Source organism: Leiobunum rupestre, chromosome 1 (genome assembly GCF_980474605.1).
Source record: "Leiobunum rupestre chromosome 1, qqLeiRupe1.1.hap1, whole genome shotgun sequence".
NCBI classification, from domain to species: domain Eukaryota; kingdom Metazoa; phylum Arthropoda; class Arachnida; order Opiliones; family Sclerosomatidae; genus Leiobunum; species Leiobunum rupestre.
Window position 1 is genome coordinate 46,512,362 of NC_143384.1, and position 7,845 is coordinate 46,520,206.

General features: G+C 36.4%; 1 long non-coding RNA gene across 1 annotated transcript; it reads left to right on the top strand.

Annotated features, from left to right (window-relative positions):
- Positions 1-5,445: 5,445 nt before the first annotated feature.
- LOC149963093 (uncharacterized) lies at positions 5,446-7,598 on the top strand. The gene is made up of 8 exons (XR_016480180.1): positions 5,446-5,484; positions 5,540-5,764; positions 5,850-5,974; positions 6,513-6,671; positions 6,734-6,984; positions 7,082-7,123; positions 7,208-7,304; positions 7,372-7,598. It is a non-coding gene; the product is annotated as an uncharacterized LOC149963093 (long non-coding RNA).
- Positions 7,599-7,845: the final 247 nt, after the last annotated feature.

Genomic DNA, 7,845 nt, shown 5'->3' on the forward strand with positions numbered 1-7,845 from the left:
TGCAATAGGCATATCGATACACGTTTTAAGGGCTGGTTTTCCAACGTGGAAAGAACGTTAAAGGAAACGTGTACAGGGCTAGGTTGACAACGAAACACAAGCGTACTGACACACGTGTAAAGAGCCGGATTGCCAACGTGTTAAAGGTCAGTTTGACAACGTACAAGAAGCCTTTTAACACCCATGTACGGAGCGGTATTGCCAACGTGTAAAGAGTCAGTTTGATAACGTACACCAGGCATATCGACACACGGTAAAGGGGCGATATATCCAACGTATGAAGCACGTACGTAACGTGTACAACGCCAGTTTGTGAACGTAAATCAATCCTATTTACACGCGTGTAGAGAGCGGGATTGCTAACGTTTTAAAGGTTAGTTTGACAACGTCAAACTAACCTATTGACACACGTGTAAGAAGCGGGTTTGCCAACGTGAAAAAGATTAGTTTAACAACGTACAACAAGTCTATTAACGCACGTGTAGAGAGCTGGATTGCCTACGCGTAAAGGGTCAGTTTGATAACGGCACGCAAACCTATTTACACACTTTTAAGGAGCGGGTTTTCCAACGTGTAATGATTCAGTTTGACAACGTAAAACAGGCATATCGAAACACGTCAAAGGGGCGGGATATCCAACGTATGAAGGACGTTGAAAGAAACGTGTGCAAGGCTATTTTGAGAACGTCAACCTATCCCATTGACACACGTGTAGCGAGCGGGATTGCGTACGTGTAAAGACTCCGTTTTACAACGTACAAGAGGCTGGATTTCCAACGTGTAAAGGATGTTGAAGGAAACGTGAAATGCGTCCGTTTAACAACATACAGCAGTTATATCCACACACGTCAAAGGATAGGCATTTCCAACGTGTAGAAGTCTTTAAAGGAAAGGTACTTTACAGGTGTTTCTACACGTTAATGATGCTTTTTACAAAACGAGGTCGACCTCAGTTTCGTCACGTGACAAAACCATACGGTAACGTGTCTGCACACGTAAAGCATGGTGACATGGTCGACGTTCTGGTCACGTTTGCTTGTTCCGTTATATTTACTTCTGATATACACGTATTCGACACGTTATTTTGCTACCGGGGTAATATAAGGGACTGTTGACCATTAGCCAACATTACCGTGTCGCATACATCACGGGGTTGCCAGTCTGGGATAAGCATAGACCAAACGTGCTCTGACATAAATGAAAAATCAGCCCCCGTTTCTATAAGACACTCCACCCTGGTCTTATTTGGCAAAAAAGCCTCAACTCTGGCCATTCGCTGTAGAAAATTGTAGATAACATAAACAGAGCTTACTACGTGTACCACTTTCGGTTTGGTTTCAGTAAAATATCTAGTCGCTCCCCTTGAGCTCTCCTGTGCCCGACACTCATTCGCCATATGGCCTTCTGCACCACAGCTATAACACCGAACTGGATGGTTTGTATTACCCTACTGGTTGTAGCCCCCGGTTCTATTCAAACTGAAATTAGCTCCTGACCACCCCATGTCAATGATGCCGAATCAGCTTCTCTCTTGCGAGATAAGACTCGTCTAGCTATTGGTAACTCGCGATCCAAATCGTCAACGGATTTACACGTGCTCAGATTTAAACATGCCGCCAACTCAGAATTTAACCCATCATAAATCCGGTCCTTTAATCTAACGATTGTAAGGGAATAGATAACTGGTCTTCGTTATTATTGAACCACAACTCTGCTCTATCTGTAAAAGTATACGGGACTGTCTTAATAAGTAGTTCATCAATAGACAAGTCGTAGGATTTTGCAAACCGCTTCAACCGATTAATATGCAGCTTCGGATCGTCATCAGCTTTACCAGAGAACCAAAAATTAGCGGTAGGTGGACGCTTACTAGACACCCTTCTAGAAAGTACCAAGTCCACCACCTCAACGACCCTACTCAAATCATCTCCCGTCGCCACATCTGCGCCATCCACACTCATACTAATGCTAGCTTATTGTGAACTATTAAAACCGCAAAGTCTATAAAAAGCAGTAGGGTAATTATTTCTGAAATCATCAGACTTTGCTGCATGATAGTAACCGATTTTAACCAAACTTTTTTGTGGGTTCATCTAACTCTACAATGAAGATTTTCGAAATTTACCGGAAAAATTATAAAAGTTTTGTTTTTTTGAAATTTGAGTTTTTTTGCCTAATTTTGGTGTATGTTATTTACATTTATTTTAATATCGCGTTCGCTAAAGGTTGAAAAAAAAAAACATAAAAAAGGGTATCCTACGGTAAAACCGTACACTGAAACAATTGGAAATCTATTTCATTTTATCTTCTATAAATTTTGATATACGAGCCAAAACGTGGGGTGACACTTAAAATTTTACTCACAAGGCGGCACACGTCCAATATCAAGAAGATTTTTTTCAGTGCATCATCTTATACACAGAAACGTTCTTGTAAAATATCGTTTCGGTCTAAGCATTATTTCTATATAAAACAAATATTATATTTTTCTCATTTTTGACCAATTGCAATTTTTTTGAAGTAATATAAATAAAACACTTTATACTAAACAATTTCTATGCAATTTAGTCCATTTTTAAGAACAGTGCTTAGGCCTTTCTCAAACATTCGTTCGCAAAGTTGTAATGTCTTCGCCTTGGTGATGTGGGACTTTTAACTACACAAAGAATTTCAAATTCCGAAATCCAGTGGTTATCTTTTCTATTTGGCCAGTTGTAAGAGCTCGATATTCCGTGGGGGTGAATAAAACTAATAAGTGATTCCCGGCATTCTTCATTTGTTTCTCTGACAACTCCGAAATATAACTTACGGTCCAAAATGTGGCAACGTATTGGCCAGGCAAGAAGTCGGACTGTGGATGCGACTTCTCATCGCAGATTTTAACTTTCAAAAATGATTCATCACCCGTGAGTCGGGCAATTTTCAATTCCGTTTGACTAATTGGGATAAAAGAGTGGTGACTGCGTGTTCCTTGAACCGTTTTAGCCTTTTCAAGTCTGTTTTTAATAGTATCAAGATGTCAATTTATGTCAATTTTTTTAGCGTACTGGAAAGTCATTCCTTTTATATTTTCATATGCCCAGTTATATAAATCCAAAGGTGTAAGAATTTGGTTATCCACAGTTTTCTGGAGACTTGCACGAGCTGCCAGTCTTTTCAGCGTACCTCCTGTTTCGTCGCAAGCACTTTTGCCATGAAGAAATTCCATTCCGTTTTGATTTTAAAATCTTCTTCGTGGTGACATAGGTTTATGAAACTCTTGCAGTTTTTATACTGCGCAGCGCATCCCCCGGGTAGCAACAAAACGTTTCACGTTCGTGGATTTGTGGTTTTGTGTTCAAATTGACGTTTTCTCGTTTTTAATAACTTTACATTCTACGTTGAAAATAAGTGAATATTTCACAACTTATCCACTGCATAAATGTTAACGTCCATGTAACGTCATATTATCGTTTTACATAGATCGTAACGTTTTCGTTATTTCATATTAAAATCAAAACGTTTTGCTAACGTTTTTACTACAGACAATCGTAGGGGAGGCGAAAGGGTCTTCGTTAAAAAAATATACCAAAACATTTAGCATAGCTCAAATGCTTGGGGGGCATAAATTTGGCCGCCTTATGAGCCGAACCTGCAGGCAACAACAATGCTACATTCTTTATCTTTTAGTGTAAATATGAACTATATTGATATTATTGTGACCGTACTTTTGACAAAAATTACCCACAAATTTACTTAATAGAGTTGCCAGCAGCCAACTGAACTTGCCTAAATGTCCACCTTAAAGTAGCAGATTATTCAGGAAATTCTTGTTATTAAAATAAATCAAATATTATTTAATTAATTAGGTAGATTTAAATAAATTATTTACTTATTTAATAATAAATTGAATATTCCCACCATATTACGTAAGTACAGCCGACTTAACTGCCATCCAATAAAAATTGAGTTTTACTTATGACAACCCTGCTAACGGTTTTTATCATAGAGATAGAAGTAAGTAGAGGAATTATTGAATCTGGGAAAGTGAAGACCGCACGTGCGGTCTTGCGCGTGCTCTGCGTTAAATTGCGAAAATATGTGGCGTCATCTATAGCCGCGATAAAATAAAAACGTAAATAAGGCAACCACCAACCAGCTGGTTGTCACGTGGTGGAAGTCTACGAGAGAAAAAGACGTTTTAGAGTAATAATTTAAATTAATAGTCGTAACTTGGTGAGTAGATATTTTACTTATTTTTCTTTAATATCAAGTTTCATTAATATTTTTTATAATTTAATAGAAAATCTAAACATTTTGCCCAAAGAGAGAATTGAATTCAAGGCTGCTGATCTCATTGTCCCTGAAAAAGAATTAGCTTGGTGAGCTTTTTCCTAACAAGTTCTTTTTGTAATTGATGATTGATGTCTCGGCTTATTTTCCTGAGTTTTATGTTTACATAAATTTTTATGATCTTTTTCATTAGAACATTTACGTGGTGTTGGGAGCCAAGCTCATCATCAAACATATGTTCATGTAAAGTTGGAAAAGTATCCACTGCAACTAACTGACTCAGCACCAAACATTCGATTTTCAAGTTTATGTTTTTAGCCGCAGTTTTTATTGGTATGAAATACCTCACTGCTTTCTCGGTTAAACTGCAAATTTTAACAACACTAGCAGAAGGACGACATAATCCACCATTATCCTTTAAAAGTAATAGAAGTTTGGTTTGGTCAATTGCGCGATAGTCATGATTTCTTAGTGGGGAATTCTTATCATCCAAAGCAGCTAAACATGTTTGGCATTTAAGTTCCCTTTTTAGTTTTTTTACTACAAATCCACTCATATAATAAATTATGTTATCTCTAAAGATGTTGGATGTTGATGTTTCATCAGTAAGGAACAAAATGAAATTATCTAATTCTTCCTCTAGTGTTTCGGGCAAAATGAGGATGTCCTTGCTTGGAACTGTAATCTCGCATAAATTTGGAACATGAGTATTATCCAATGCAATCACGTTACCACTTTGTGAAGTTTCAATTTTTGTAACTAAAGTGTTTTTGTACGCAGCTGTGAATTGTCTACAGGTGGGATTGTTGTTCCACCCTCCTCTCTGACGAATTGTATTAAAGTACAATTCTAAATGGTCCTGAGAAAGCTTGTAGGTTAGAAGGTACCTTTAAAGTAAATATTTAATTAAAAACTTTATGTTGATCAAAATAACAATTTTTACTTTAGTGGAGCATTGGGTGGAACAATGTATTTCTCTGCGATACTCAAAACACTATGAATTGTCACAGCAAAACCCATAATAGCCGTTTTTCGTGTGCTTTCGAGAATTAAGTTGCCATCTTGGTCTGTCAAATTGAATAGAAGGTCTTTTGTCTTCAAAATGTCACTTTTAGTTACTTCCATGTTCGAAAGCCGAATTGGTGACTTGAAACCTTTAGCCCAGGGATTTCATGAGTTTAAAACATCAAACAATCTGTGCAAGAAAATTAAGTAAAAACATTGTTAAATTTTCCAGAAAAACCTGCCTAAAATTAAACACTTCTAGGTACCGATCAATTGATGATATGAGTTTGGATGTTGGTTTACATCCCTCAAATATTGGATCACCAGCCTCTCTCAAGAAGTCTAGACTCTTTGCCACTGAACTGATAACTGTTTGTACCGCCAAGCTAACCTTCATTTTTTGCGTTTTAAATTTAATGTGAAATTTGGAAAGTTTGTTGGCCAAGGTTAAACCCTCAAATTCTTGGTAGCCTTGAAGGGTAGTGATGTAAGACCACTTGATCAGCTAGTAAATGCGTAAGGTTATTAGGAAAGTGAACCACATTTTTAAAGTATTTTTCTTACTTCACCAGTTCGCCGATCTATCAAGATACCAAAGTGCTCAAATAAATTTCTAAAAAGTTTGATCATATGGCAAGCGTCAAGGATGAAGTGAACCGTTTCACCTGGATCCGCTGGAAGGAAAATATAAAATATAGTAATGTTTAAATAAGCAGTGTTGGGTAGTATTTTAAATACTTTTTCAGTATTTAGTATTTTTTTTAAATACCTTTAAAGAAATGTATTTAGTATTTTATTTTAAATACATTTTTTCTTGTATTTGAACAAAATACTGAATATTATTAGCGAAAATACCATCAAGTTGCAAGTGGAAGAAATACATGTAATTCATATTCACCCACAAACTCGTGATAAAATTCCGCTTATCACACGTGGTGACTTTGGAGTAGCGAGTACTCTAGTCTTACGAGACAATCCGTCTTTTATACAGCACGTTAAAGTGGAATATTCTCAATCTTTCGATTATTCTGGAATTTTTTCCGCTTTTCAAGAAATTACAGTATTTTGAGTATTTTTTATTTTAAAATACTAAAATAAAGTATTTTATTTTAAATACTTTACGTTAAAAGTATTTAGTATTTCATTTTAAATACCGAAAGTAAAGTATTTTACCCAACACTGACAATAAGATGGCGCACCCAGATGCTAATTCCCTCTTGAAACACTACTTTTAGGGAATAGACCACCTGGCCCCCCATGTAGTGAAGAAAGAAATTCATTAAATTTTCACTTTCTGGGTGCGCCAACGAAACATTTTTTTGTTTGTACCAGGATTTGGGAAACGGCATTCAATGATTTCTTCAGTTATTATAATACCAAGTGATTGAGCCATGGTAATATTGCTCCTGAGTCCGTCACAAACTAATGCTATACATTTGGCACCAGTTTTTTGTAGTTTAAATAGGCATTCTGTCACAAGATTCTTAAGCAAATAGCTTGGGGTTCCATGGACAAGGAAATATCCAATAGGTACTTTCCAATGCCCATTGATGGCTACCGCCATAAAAACCAGTGCTGAAGTGGCGATTTCATCTGTATCTTGTGTGTCATGATCTAACCCGACATTTACGTATCCAGAAAATTCCTTGCCGGTCCATTCTGTGTGCTTTCTTATAGACATTTCGTCCAAGGATAGAGCAATCAGAAGTGAGTGTTCAATTTTGTTAACCTCATTTTTTATGTATTCGAAGCTCTCAAAAGTAAATCCTGGTTTACCATCAACTTTATTTGACCATTCACGTAGTGTGCTGGCATGCGGAAGACATAGATGTTTTCTTAGAAACTGGTATGCTTTTGGCGAATAAAAATGCATTGTCATAGCAAAACTTCGAATTAACTGAGGATATTTTTGCTTCTTTTTATTTTTTAGTCCTGTTTGGTGCAAAAATTTAAACAACTCAATTGAAGTTGATCCAAACCTCTGTTCAATGTCGAGCGCATTTTCTTCTAAGAGCAGATTTTTTCTCGTAATTTGATGAAGCATGTGCTTCAGAGAGGACAATTTTAAATCTTTTCTTTTCTTTGCTTGTTTAGCTATTTTGAGTTGTTTCCGAAGAGTTTGGACTTTGTTCCTTTCAATTTCTAAACTTCTTTGGAGCGCTAAGCAGTGCAAAGATGTTTGAGTTGATTTATTTTGAACCTCCACTGTCTCCATTGTTCCAGTTTGAATCTCAAGAGTTTCTTTTTCGCGAATCAGTATTGGAGATTCAATACCACTGAAATATGTCTGTAATTCATTAACAGAATATTTGTTAATTTTAAGCAGGCAAGTATTAAGTTCTGCTTCAATTGCCTACATGATCGTGATTTGTTTTTTTCCCTAAGGACTTAGCATTTTCAAAATCCGTTGTTTCAACACCAAGAACTTCAATCATTTGGTCATCTTTAGTAAAATTCATTGCAGTAAATTCATTAGGTGATTTGTCATTTGAGGTCTCCACTTCCATCCCTACATACTGCGAATTTCAAAAAATGTAATATAATTTCAATTTATTTACCAAAACAGTA